This window comes from Bos indicus, chromosome 6 (assembly GCF_029378745.1).
Source record: "Bos indicus isolate NIAB-ARS_2022 breed Sahiwal x Tharparkar chromosome 6, NIAB-ARS_B.indTharparkar_mat_pri_1.0, whole genome shotgun sequence".
Taxonomy (NCBI): Eukaryota; Metazoa; Chordata; class Mammalia; order Artiodactyla; family Bovidae; genus Bos; species Bos indicus.
The window spans coordinates 116,426,225-116,437,876 of NC_091765.1; the positions used below are offsets into that span (position 1 = coordinate 116,426,225).

At 50.8% G+C, this 11,652-nt stretch overlaps 1 pseudogene; it reads right to left on the reverse strand.

Annotated features, from left to right (window-relative positions):
- Nucleotides 1-241: 241 nt before the first annotated feature.
- Nucleotides 242-653, reverse strand: LOC109560191 (small ribosomal subunit protein uS9-like; annotated as a pseudogene).
- Between the last annotated feature and the right edge of the window lie 10,999 nt (nucleotides 654-11,652).

Consider the following 11,652-nt stretch of genomic DNA (forward strand, 5'->3'; position numbering starts at 1 on the left):
CTTCTCCAGGGGATCTTCCTGACTTGAGGATCGAACCCGTGTCTCCTGGTTGGCAGGCAGATTGTTTACTGCTGAGCCACCTGAGAAGCCTGCAGAAAGGGTGCAGGAATGTGAATTGTTGGAGGCCTTGTCATTCTCAAAGTCTCTCTCTTCTCCCTTCACTCTTTTTTTTCCCCCTGAAACCTTAAATCCCACAACATTTTGTATTATAAAGGTGAACCCTGATCCTCATGATGTCTTGTCAGTGGGATTTCTGGTAGCGAGCATAAGCACCAGGAGCCCCAGACTTTTGGGATTAGAAGCAACGGGGATCAGCTACCAGCAGGGTCAGGTCATACTGGATGAGGGTTTGTTGATCTCCTCGGAAGCCTCACGCACACGTTTCTGATAATAGGCTACCGAAGCTTTGGAGATGGACTGGTGGACTGCCTAAATCGGGCTACGTGGCTACCACCCTTCACTGAGACGCGGATGTCCACACCAGCGGACGCCCAGAAGCGGAAAGGCTCCAGTAGCTCGTATTGCAGCCTGCATGGTTCCGTCACCTCCAGGCCCAGTCACCTTGCCGAGGCTGTGGCCTCGTTTGTGGCCATGGCTGCCTTCTCATGTCCAAAGAAGACTGGCTCTGACTGCAGAGGGCCCCTGGGTGGCATGACTGCAGGTGTGGGCAAGGGCTCCTCACCATGCGGCACCACAACTGGAAAAGCTCCCCTCACTCTGGATGGATATAGAATTCTAGCTGTACAGAATCCGCCAGTCCATCTCCAAAGCCCTCTATTGTCAGGGCTTCCCTGGTGGCTCAGCTGGTAATGAACCGCCTGCAATGCAGCAGGCCCCGTTCAATTCCTGGGTCAGGAAGATCCACTGGAGAAGGGATAGGCTACCCACTGCAGTATTCTTGGGCTTCCCTTGTGGCTCAGCTGGTAAAAAAAAATCCACTTGCAATGTGGAAGACCTGAGTTTGATCCCTGGGTTGGGAAGATCCCCTGGAGGAGGGCATGGCAACCCACTCCAGTGTTCTTGCTGGGAGGAGAATAGGGTTGCAAAGAGTCTGAGCACAGCACACTGAGAGGCTTTACCCCGTCTTCCAGCTGTGGGGAGTCTGACATCATTCTGCCCCTGGTCCCTGGTATGTCACCTGTCCTTTCTCTCTGGACCCTCGTCTGATGGTTCTTTGTTCTTTTTAATGTTTATTTATTTGACCGTGCTAGGTCTTAGTGGCAGCATACAAGATCTTTTACCTTCATTGTGGCTTGAGGGATCTTGAGTTGTAGTGCGTGGGATCTAGTTCCCCGACCGGGGATGGAAACCCAGCCCTCTGAATTGGGAGCATGGAGTCTTAGCCACTGGACTGCCAGGGAGGTCTTTCCTCTTTGTGTCCAGGGCTCTGAAATTCTGCTCAGCTGTGCCTTTACTATGCATCTATTTTCGTGTTTGGATCTGGGCATTCAGTAGCTCCTTTCAATCTGGAGACTCGGCTTTAATTTCTGTGAAAAAGCTTTTTCTTTCTTTCTTTCTTTCTTTCGACCTCACAACTTGTGGGAAATGGCAACCCACTCCAGTATTCTTGCCCAGGGATCCAGAGAATCCCAGGGGCGGGGAAGCCTGGTGGGCTGCCATCTCTGGGGTCGCACAGAGTCGGACACGACTGAAGCAACTCAGCAGCAGCAGCAGCAGTTTCCCAGCCAGGGATTGAATCCAGGCCCTCAGTAATGAAAACATGGAATCTTAAACCCTGGACTGCCAGGGAATTCCCAAATTTCTGTGAACTCTTTTCCACTATTTCTTTGATTATTTTTTTCCTTCCAGTTCTCTTTCTAGAATTTCTTTTAAGCAAATGTCAGGTTTCCCAGCTGTGCTGTGCTTAGCCGCTCAGTCATGTCTGACTCTTTGTGATCCCATGGGCTGTAGCCCGCCAGGCTCCTCCGTCCATGGGATTCTCCAGGCAAGAATACTAGAGTGGGTTGCCATACCCTCCTCCAGGGGATCTTCCCAACCCAAGGACTGAACCCAGGTCTCCAGCACTGCAGGAGCTGAGCTACCAGGGAAGCCTCAGGTCTGCTGGACAAGTTCTCTAATATGGTGCTTTCTTCTCTTTTTTTTTTCTTTTCTTATTTTAACTTTTCCCCCCTAACTCTTTGCTCTACTTTCTCCAAGATTTCCTCAACCTTATCTTCCAACTCTTCTACTGAATTTTCAATTTCTATGATGGTCTTTTTAATTCCCAAGAGCTCTTTACATTCTGTAACATTCCTTCTTCAAAGCACCTGGTTTTTGCTTCATGAATACATAATTTTCTCTTTCCTTCCTGAGGATATTAATGAAGGTTTTTTAACAGGAGGGAAAGGGGCAGGGACACCTTCTGAAAGAATGACACAGCCTGAGGACGCAACATGAACCAATTAGAATCAAATGGGTCCAAGACGGCAGACAAGTCAACTTTGATTAGACCTTGAACCTCAATCAGCAAGCTCAGTGACACACAGAGATGCATCATGACAGTTCCAAGGCGAGGTCATAGGACCACGGAGTGGGCGGTGGCCCAATTTCTGGCAATCTCCACTCCTTCCCCAAAATAATTGAAATAATCCCCCCACTCATTAGCATATGAAATTACCCAGTCTATACAAACTAAAAACTATGCCAAAGCTTTTGACTGTGTGGATCACAAAAACTGGAGAATTCTTAAAGAGATGGGGATACCAGACCACCTGACTTGCCTCCTGAGAAATCTGTATGCAGGTCAATAAGCAACAGTTAGAACTGGACTTGGAACAGTAGACTGGTTCCAAACTGGGAAAGGAGGATGTCAAGGTTGTATATTGCCACCCAGCTTATTTAACTTATATGCAGAGTACATCATTTGAAATGCCCAGATGGATGAAGTGCAAGCTGGAATCAAGATTGCTGGGACACCACCGTTATGACAGAAAGCAAAGAGGAACTAAAGAGCCTCTTGATGAAGGTGAAAGAGGAGAGTGAAAAAGTTGGCTTAAAGCTCAACATTCAAAAAACTAAGGTCATGGCATCTGGTCCCATCATTTCATGGCAAATAGATGGGGAAACAATGGAAATAGTGACAGACTTTACTTTCTTGGCTTAAAAATCACTGCAGATGGTGACTGCTGCCAGGAAATTAAAAGATGCTTGCTCCTTGGAAGAAGAGCTATGACCAACCTAGATAACATATTAAAAAGCAGACATATTACTTTGCTGACAAAGGTCAGTACGGTCAAAGCTATGGTTTTTCCAGTAGTCATGTATGTGAGAGGATATGAGAGTTGGACCATAAAGAAAGCTGAGCACCGAAGAATTGATGCTTTTGAACTGTGGTGCTGGAGACTCTTGAGAGTCCCTTGGACAGCAAGGAGATCAAACCAGTCCATCCTAAAGGAAATAAGTCCTGAATATTCATTGGAAGGACTGATGCTGAAGCTGAAACTCCAATACTTTGGCCACCTGATGCGAAGAACTAACTCACTGGAAAAGACCCTGATGCTGCAAAAGATTGAAGGCAGGAGGAGAAGGGGACAACAGAGGATGAGATGGTTGGATGGCATCACCGACTCAATGGACATGAGTTTGAGTAAGCTCCAGGAGATGGTGATGGACAGGGAGGCCTGGTGTCCTGCAGTCATGGGGTTGCAGAGTCGGACACGACTGAGCGGCTGAACTAAACTGATAAAAACTAACCAGGCCACATTTCACGGTCTCACTTGCCCTCAGCAGTGGCCCACACTCTGTCTGTGGAGTGTGCTTCTCTCTGAATCTGAATAAATCTGCTTCTTACCCATCATCTTGTCTCTCACTGAATTCTTTCTGTGATGAGACATCAAGAGCCTGAGCTTCATTAGGTCCTAAAAGCAGGTTCTGTGGGTGTCATCCGGGTTCAAGTCCCAATCTGAGGTGAACAGTTTCAGTTTTTCTAAGCTGTCTTCTGCCAGTGGTCTCTGCTTCCTCCCAGTTCCCCTTTTCCTATTTGTTTGTCCTGATCTTCACGTTCCAAGGGCCACTGAGACTTCTGGGTCTGGGTAAAGTGGCCGAGTGCTCGGGCAGGAGGGTGGGGATCCCGCACTGCGAGCTTTAGCACTCGGTGACCTGGCAGGATCTCTAAATGATCAGATTCCTTCAAGAAACCCCCCTGACATCCTGCCTGGAATGGAGACCCGGTTTCCAGTGTTCTGGGCTCTGAGGGTGGGTGGTTGGGACACAGCTGGGGTCTCAGGGTCCTGTAAATGGACACTGGGCCCCCCTGCTCCTGAGGGTCCCCCAGTCCAGAGACCCTCTGTGAGCCCACCCCAGGGAGGGAGCCTGAGGTGTGGGGAAACCTCCTTAGGGCCACGGCAGACTCTGGATTGGACCTCACTTTAGAATGATGGGACGGAAGTGGAATTCTACCCCAGCACACCTGTGCCAAGGAGGGGGAAGCAGGGTGACGTCACTGCCTCTGAGATGACCTTGGAGATGAACAAGGTAGCGAGCGATGTAAGGAGGGGTTGGGGCCAGCAGGGGTGGATTCGTGTGCCCAGGAGCAGCCAGGAGTGGGGAGCGGAGTCGGACGCGGGGAGGGCTGTTCCCACGCCCTCTGGGTTCTGCCGCAGGCTGCGGTCGGCCGCCTGGGGCCCCGGAAGCGCTAGCCCACACCGCCCCCTTGCGGACACTCACGGGAGGGCGCCTGGCCCGCCACCGCCGCCCCAGCCGCCCTGGGCCGGGAGAGCGTCTCCGGAAGCAGGCCCGGTGCCCAGGGTCTCCTCCGCTGTGCTCGGACCCCTGCGTTGCTGTCAGATGCCCCTGAGCTCTGCCCTGGGGCGCCCGTGCTCACCTGGAACTGAATAGGAATCCCACAGAATTTGCATTTTTGATCACTCAAGAAACGAAGTGTGGGCCCCTTGTCAGAGACTGTTCCTCCAGGTGGGCCATTGGTCGGCCGGGCGTGGCGGCGGTGCGTCCAGAGGTCGGGCGGCCAGAGGGCCCTCCCAGGGCCTGCACCCACCGCGAGGGTCTGGTGCTCCTGGGTCCGGCTCTCCCTGCTGACTGGGAGAGGGTCTCCAGCTACCACCGCCCCTCACCCGGCGCGGCGCCGGGGACCTGGGCCCTTCCGCAGCCGGCATCTCCTCTCCTGCCTGCCTCGCAGGGGGCGTCCAGCTGCTCAGACACAGCCCTGGAGCGATCTCCGCGTCCTCCCTTCCCCTGCTTACCTGGGAACCACCCGCTGGACAAGGCCAAAGTGGCCTTGTTAGAGCCCCTGCTCTGGAGCTGACGGCGGGAGAGTGGAAGCCAGGAGCCAAACGTTTACCTCAGACTGGGACGCGAACCCAGCCACAACCCACGGAACCTGGTGTCAGGGCCCAGTGAAGCTCAGGTCTTGATGCCTCATTGCAGAAAGAATTCGGTGAGAGACAGTGACAGGTAGGAAGTGGATTTACTCAGACTCAGGGAGAAGCACACTCCACAGACAGATGGTGGGCCATCGCAGAGGGCCAGTGAGGTCGTGAAATGAGGCAAGGTTAGTTTTTACAGGCTGGGTAATTTCACATGCTAATGAGTGGGTAACAGAGTTTTGCCAAGAGAACGCACTGGTCATAGCAAACACCCTCTTCCAACAACACAAGAGAAGACTCTACACATGGACATCACCAGATGGTCAACACCGAAATCAGATTGATTATATTCTTTGCAGCCAAAGATGGAGAAGCTCTATACAGTCAGCAAAATCAAGACCAGGAGCTGACTGTGGCTCAGACCATGAACTCCTTATTGCCAAATTCAGATTTAAATTGAAGAAAGTAGGGAAAACCGCTAGACCATTCGGGTATGACCTAAATCAAATCCTTTACGATTATACAGTGGAAGCGATAAATAGATTCAAGGAATTAGACCTAATAGACAGAGTGCCTGAAGAACCACGGACAGAGGTTTGTGACATTGTACAGGAGGCAGTGACCAAGACCGTCCCCAAAAAAAAGAAATGCAAAAAAGCAAAATGGTTGTCTGAGGAGGCCTTACAAATAGCTGTGAATAGAAGTAAAAGGGAAAAAAGGAAAGATATATCCATCTGAATGCAGAATTTCAAATAATAACAAGGAGAGATAAGAAAGCCTTCCTCAGTGATCAATGCACAGAAATAGAGGAAAACAATAGAACAGGAAAGACTAGAGATCTCTTTAAGAAAATTAGAGATACCAAGGGAACATTTCATGCAAAGATGAGCACAATAAAGGACAGAAATAGTATGGACCTAACAGAAACCAAAGATATTAAGAAGAGGCGGCAAGAATACACAGAAGAATTAACTATACAAAAAAGATCTTCCTAAAAAAAAAAAAAAAGATCTTCATGACCCAGATAACCACGATGGTGTGATCACTCACCTAGAGCCAGACATCCTGGAGTCTGAAGTCAAGTGGGCCTTAGGAAGCATCACTTCGAACAAAGCTAGTGGACGTGATGGAATTCCATCTGAGCTACTTCGAATCCGAAAAGATGATTCTGTGAAAGTGCTGCGCTCAAATTTCAAGTATGCCAGCAAATTTGGAATACTCAGTAGTGGCCATAGGACTGGAAAGATCAGTTTTCATTCAATCCCAAAGAAATACAATGCCAAAGAATGTTCAAACTACTGCACAATTGCACTCATCTCACACACTAGTAAAGTAATGCTCAAAATTCTCCAAGCCAGGCTTCAACGGTACATGAACCAAGAATGTCCAGATGTTCAAGCAGGATTTAGAAAAGGCAGAGGAACCAGAGATCAGATTGCCAACATCCGCTGGATCATGGAAAAAGCAAGAGTTGCAGAAAAACATCTACTTCTGCTTTATTGACTATGCCAAAGCCTTTGACTGTGTAGATCACAACAAACTGGAAAATTCTTATAGACAGGAATACCAGACCACCTTAGCTGCCTCCTGAGAAATCTGTATGCAGGTCAAGAAGCAACAGCTAGAACCAGACATGGAACAATGGACTGGCTCCAAATTGGGAAAGGAGTACATCAAGGCTGTATATTGTCACCCTGATTATTTAACTTATATGCAGAGTACATCATGTGAAATGCTGGGCTGGATGAAGCACAAGCTGGAATCAAGATTGCCAGGAGAAATATCAGTCACCTCAGATATGCAGATGACACCACCCTTATGGCAGAAAGCAAAGAGGAACTAAAGAGCCTCTTGATGAAAGTGAAAGAGGAGAGTGAAAAAGTTGGCTTAAAACTCAACATTCAAAAAATGAAGATCATAGCATCCAGTCCTATCACTTCATGGAAAACAGATGGGGAAACAATGGAAACAGTGACAGACTTCAGTTTCTTGGGTTCTAAAATCACCATAGATGGTGACTGCAGCCATGAAATTAAAAGATGCTTGCTCCTTGGAAGAAAAGCTATGACAAACCTAGACAGCATATTAAAAAGCAGAGACATTACTTTGCAGACAAAGGTCCATCTAATCAAAGCTATGGTTTTTTCATTGATCATGTATGGATGTGAGAATTGGCCCATAAAGAAAGCTGAGCGCTGAAGAATTGATGCTTTTGAACTGTGGTGTTGGAGAAGACTCTTGAGAGTCCCTTGGACAGCAAGGAGATCAAAGCAGCCCATCCTAAGGGAAATCAGTCCTGGGTGTTCATTGGAAGGACTGATGGTGAAGAAACCCCAATACTTTGGCCACCTGATATGAAGAACTGACTCATTTGAAAAGCCCTGATGCTGGGAAAAATTGAAGGCAGGAGAAGGGTTGTCAGAGGTTGGATGGCATCACAGACTCAATGGACATGAGTTTGAGCAAGCTCCGGGAGTTGGTGATGGACAGGGAGGCCTGGTGAGCTGCAGTCCGTGGGGTCACAAACAGTTGGACACGACTGAACTGAACTGAACTGAACTAACATCTTAAAGATCCTGAGTCCTCTAAACCATGACCATGGCCTCTGTGTGTGCTGCAGTCGGAACGTGTGTGTCCTGCGCTGGCAGTGGGGGCGGGGATGAGGAGGGGGCTGGGTTCGGCGGTCTGCAGAAATCTCCTGGGTTCCTGCTCCTGCCTCAGGCCAGTCTGTCTTTGGGCCACAGCACGCGGTCCTTGCCCTTTGTGAGACCGGCCAGTGTCTCAGTGCGCCCGGGGAGGAGGGCCTTACTGCCTCCAGCACCGGTGCACACTCAGAGCCCCTTGTAAACATTCCGCCCAGAGGCTCGCTTTCCTGGACGGTCACTCACTCCATCTGCTGCTAGAACACAAGTGCCCACAATCCCCACGGATGGAGGAGCCCGGCGGGCTACAGTCCACAGGGTGGCAAGGAGTCAGACACGCCTGCAGAGGCCGAGCACGCACGCGGAACGCTGATGGACACGAGTGCTCACAGAGCCCCGTGATCCACAGCTGCTGTTAACTCGCTTCTCATTCCGAAGAGTTCTTGTTCTCTTGTTTTCCATTTGAACAGGACATGCCTTCCAGATGCTTGTGTATTTTTTAAAGACCAAACTCTATTTTAATTGGCAAACACATGAATCTACTGCTTTTATAGATCAGAAATTGCAAAATATCAACAATTTCTTTGGGAGTTCAACCTAAAATCACTTTTACTTTTATTTTTATTTTTTCACTTTTACTTTTAAAAAAATATTTAAGAGCAGCGTTAGGTTCAAAGCAAAATTGAGAGAAAGATATAGAGATTCCCATGCACCCCGTCGCCCCCCAACCCCCACCATGAATACCCCCCACATACCATCAACATGCCCCGCCCCCACGGCCACATCAGCATTGCCCTCCCCCCACCCCCTGGGATCCCTCCTCTGGGAGCTGTGATGTCGGAGCCCTGCCTCGTCCAACACGTTTAGGAAGGATTTGGCTTGAACGATTTTTCCGTTTTTATTTAGTATTTATTTGGCTGCATCAGTTCTTGGTTGCAGCGTGTGAGCTCAGGGATCAAACCCAGGTTCCCTCTATTGGGAGCCTGAAGTCTTAGCCATAGAACCACCTGGAAAAGTCCTTTAAAAAATGGTTTTCTAAAGTACAATAAAACTAAAGTTATTATCATCTGCAGTTGGATGCCCCTTTTGCTTCCTAGGGGTAATTATTCATTCTAGGTTTTCCACATTTCACACTGTAACTCCTTGTTTTTGTTTTTTTTTTTAGGCTGTGCTGGGTCTTCATTAGTGTTTAAGGGCAATTGCCAGCTACTCGTCACCGAGGTGCTCAGCCTTCTCACGGTAGTGGGTTCTCTTATTGCAGAGCACAGGCTCCGGGCGTTAGGGCTCAGAACTTGCGGCCTGAAGGCCCTACAGCGCGCAGGCTCGGAAGTTGTAATACACGGGCTTAGCTGCTCTGCAGCATGTAGGATCCTGCGGGACGAGGGATCCAACTCGTGTCTCCTGCGTCGACAGGCAGATTGTTAACCAGTGAGCCACCAGGGAGGCCCATAACTCCTTGCTTTCTGATATTTTCATGCTAAATCACCACTGCACGCTGACAGGTCTGTTTATTTTACTCACTTAAGCTCACATGCAGGATTTTACTGAGAAAATCTCTTTAAAGCACTAATAGTAATTTTAAATTCCTTTATAGAAGATATGAGACAAAGAAGGAAAGAGCTGAGCTGACAAAGTCAGTCTCCCAGGTCCCCTCTCCCGTCTACGTGTAAGCCCCCCTACGCGTGCACAGATGCTCAGTATCTTTAAGATGTTAGTTCAGTTCGGTCCAGTCGCTCAGTCATCTCCGACTCTCTGCGACCCATGGACTGCAGCCCACCAGGCTCCTCTGCCCATGGGATTCTCCAGGCAAGAACTCAGGAGTGGGTTGCCAATGCCTTCCCCCAGGGGATCTTCTCAAGCCAGGGATCAAACCCAAGTCTCCCGCATTGCAGGTACATTCTTTACCATCTGAGTCACCGGAGAAGCCCAGGAGTACTGGAGTGGGTAGCCTATCCCTTCTCCAGGGGATTTCCCCGACCAAGGAAACAAGCCAGGGTCTCCTGCATTTCAGGCAGATTCTTTACCAGCTGAGCCCCAAGCCCTGCCGTACTGATGGTTAATTCAGTTTATACAGCCCTTTCCTACTGGTAAAGTGACCCTGCGCCCAGCGTGGTTTGCACTCTCGCTGCTGAATGGAGGCACCCCAGACAGCATGGTCCTTGATGTTCATCTCAGGCCACGCCTGCCCTGCCCCCCAGACCCCACTGCAGATGCTCACAGCCTCGGAACCCCATCACCCACCCTGGGACACTGTCTTCCAACACTACTATTCAGAACTCATACACATGGTGAAGGTCAGGCCAGCTCCACCCCAGCTTCCAGGCCCCCTTCCCGGGGTTGAGGGGCACTCGGACGACCGGCCTTCGTACTGTGAACCTGTCAGGCTTCCAGGAAGCCCCGGAAGTTGAGGAAGAAGCCCTCCAGCTCTCGAACCCGCGCCTCCTGCCGCCCCAGGTGCTCGGCGTTTTCTTGTGGCGCCTCCACCTCCCCCCTCCAGGTGGGACAACCTGTCCCCAAGCAGCCCCAGCTCGGGGCTCTGTGCGTGGGGCCTGGGGCTCTCCGGGACATGGCCACGGGTGCCCTGCTCAGCGTCAGCCACATCCAGGGACACCTGTCCTTCCCGGAACAGCTGAAACAGATGTTTCCACCTTTGGTTGTTTTCTTCAGACATTCTGAGCAATTCCTTCAGTTCAGACACTTCCCTGGACAGATTTTTAATAATGTCCCCCTTTCTGTGAAAAGCTGTCTTCGCAGATTTAAGTTTCCTGTCAAACTCATACAAAGCTTTATCCATGAGTTTCAGTCCAGTCGGCAGCTCTTCCAGCTTCTCCTGTTCTAAGGCAGAGAATCCCTCTCACCCGCTGGAGAGAACTCTCCAGAAAACCAAGACACGCTAAACCTGGTCCTAGGCCAGAGGTCTCCAGGCCTGCGGCCCATCAGCGCCTCGGCAGAGACCCACCAGGGGACTACACCCTGCACGGCTCTGAGTGCCGGCCACGAGGTGCTGGCTTTCCCGAGCCTGTCTCCCAGGGACGCAGCCACCACCAATGTCTGCCCAGACAGCCGCCTACCCAGCCCCAACGGTGGAAGGCCGAGGCCTGCCTAGGCCAGTGGTCTCGGATTGGTCCCGCCTGGGTGAGGACCTGGATCCCGGGCCTAGGGGCCGAAGTTGGCATTTTTCTCCCTGGGAGCCCTAATGCGACGTGGCCCAGCAACTGCTTGTAAGTGCATCCTGTTTCTGTTGTCTTCCTTCTGCCAGAGCTAGCTTTGCTCCCCACTTCGGCATTTCGGATTGCCAGGGGGCTGGCCGCTGCCCTTGAGGGGGTGAAGGGTCAGTGTTGGAAGGCCTGGAGGGAGGGTCTGCAGGGCTGTGGAGATGCAGGTGGGCCTCTTTGCGGGAGGGAGGTTTCCCTTGGCTGAGTGGGGAGCCCATCTTGGGAACAAAGGGGCTGGAGAATGCAGGTGGGCGAGCGCACGTGGCGTTCCGAGGGCAGGCCGGGGGCAGCCCCCCGCCAAAGGCATTGCCAGGTGCAGAGAGGTTGGAAGGAGGCCGTGCAGGCAGATGGAGTTCGGGGGGCCCTTAATGTGAGGGGACTGTTGCTCTCTGCTGACCAGGGAGTGCTCGGCGCAGACCCCAGCTTCACGGTCCATGAGAAGATGAGGGTCTGTGGGCTTCTGTCTGCTCCTGC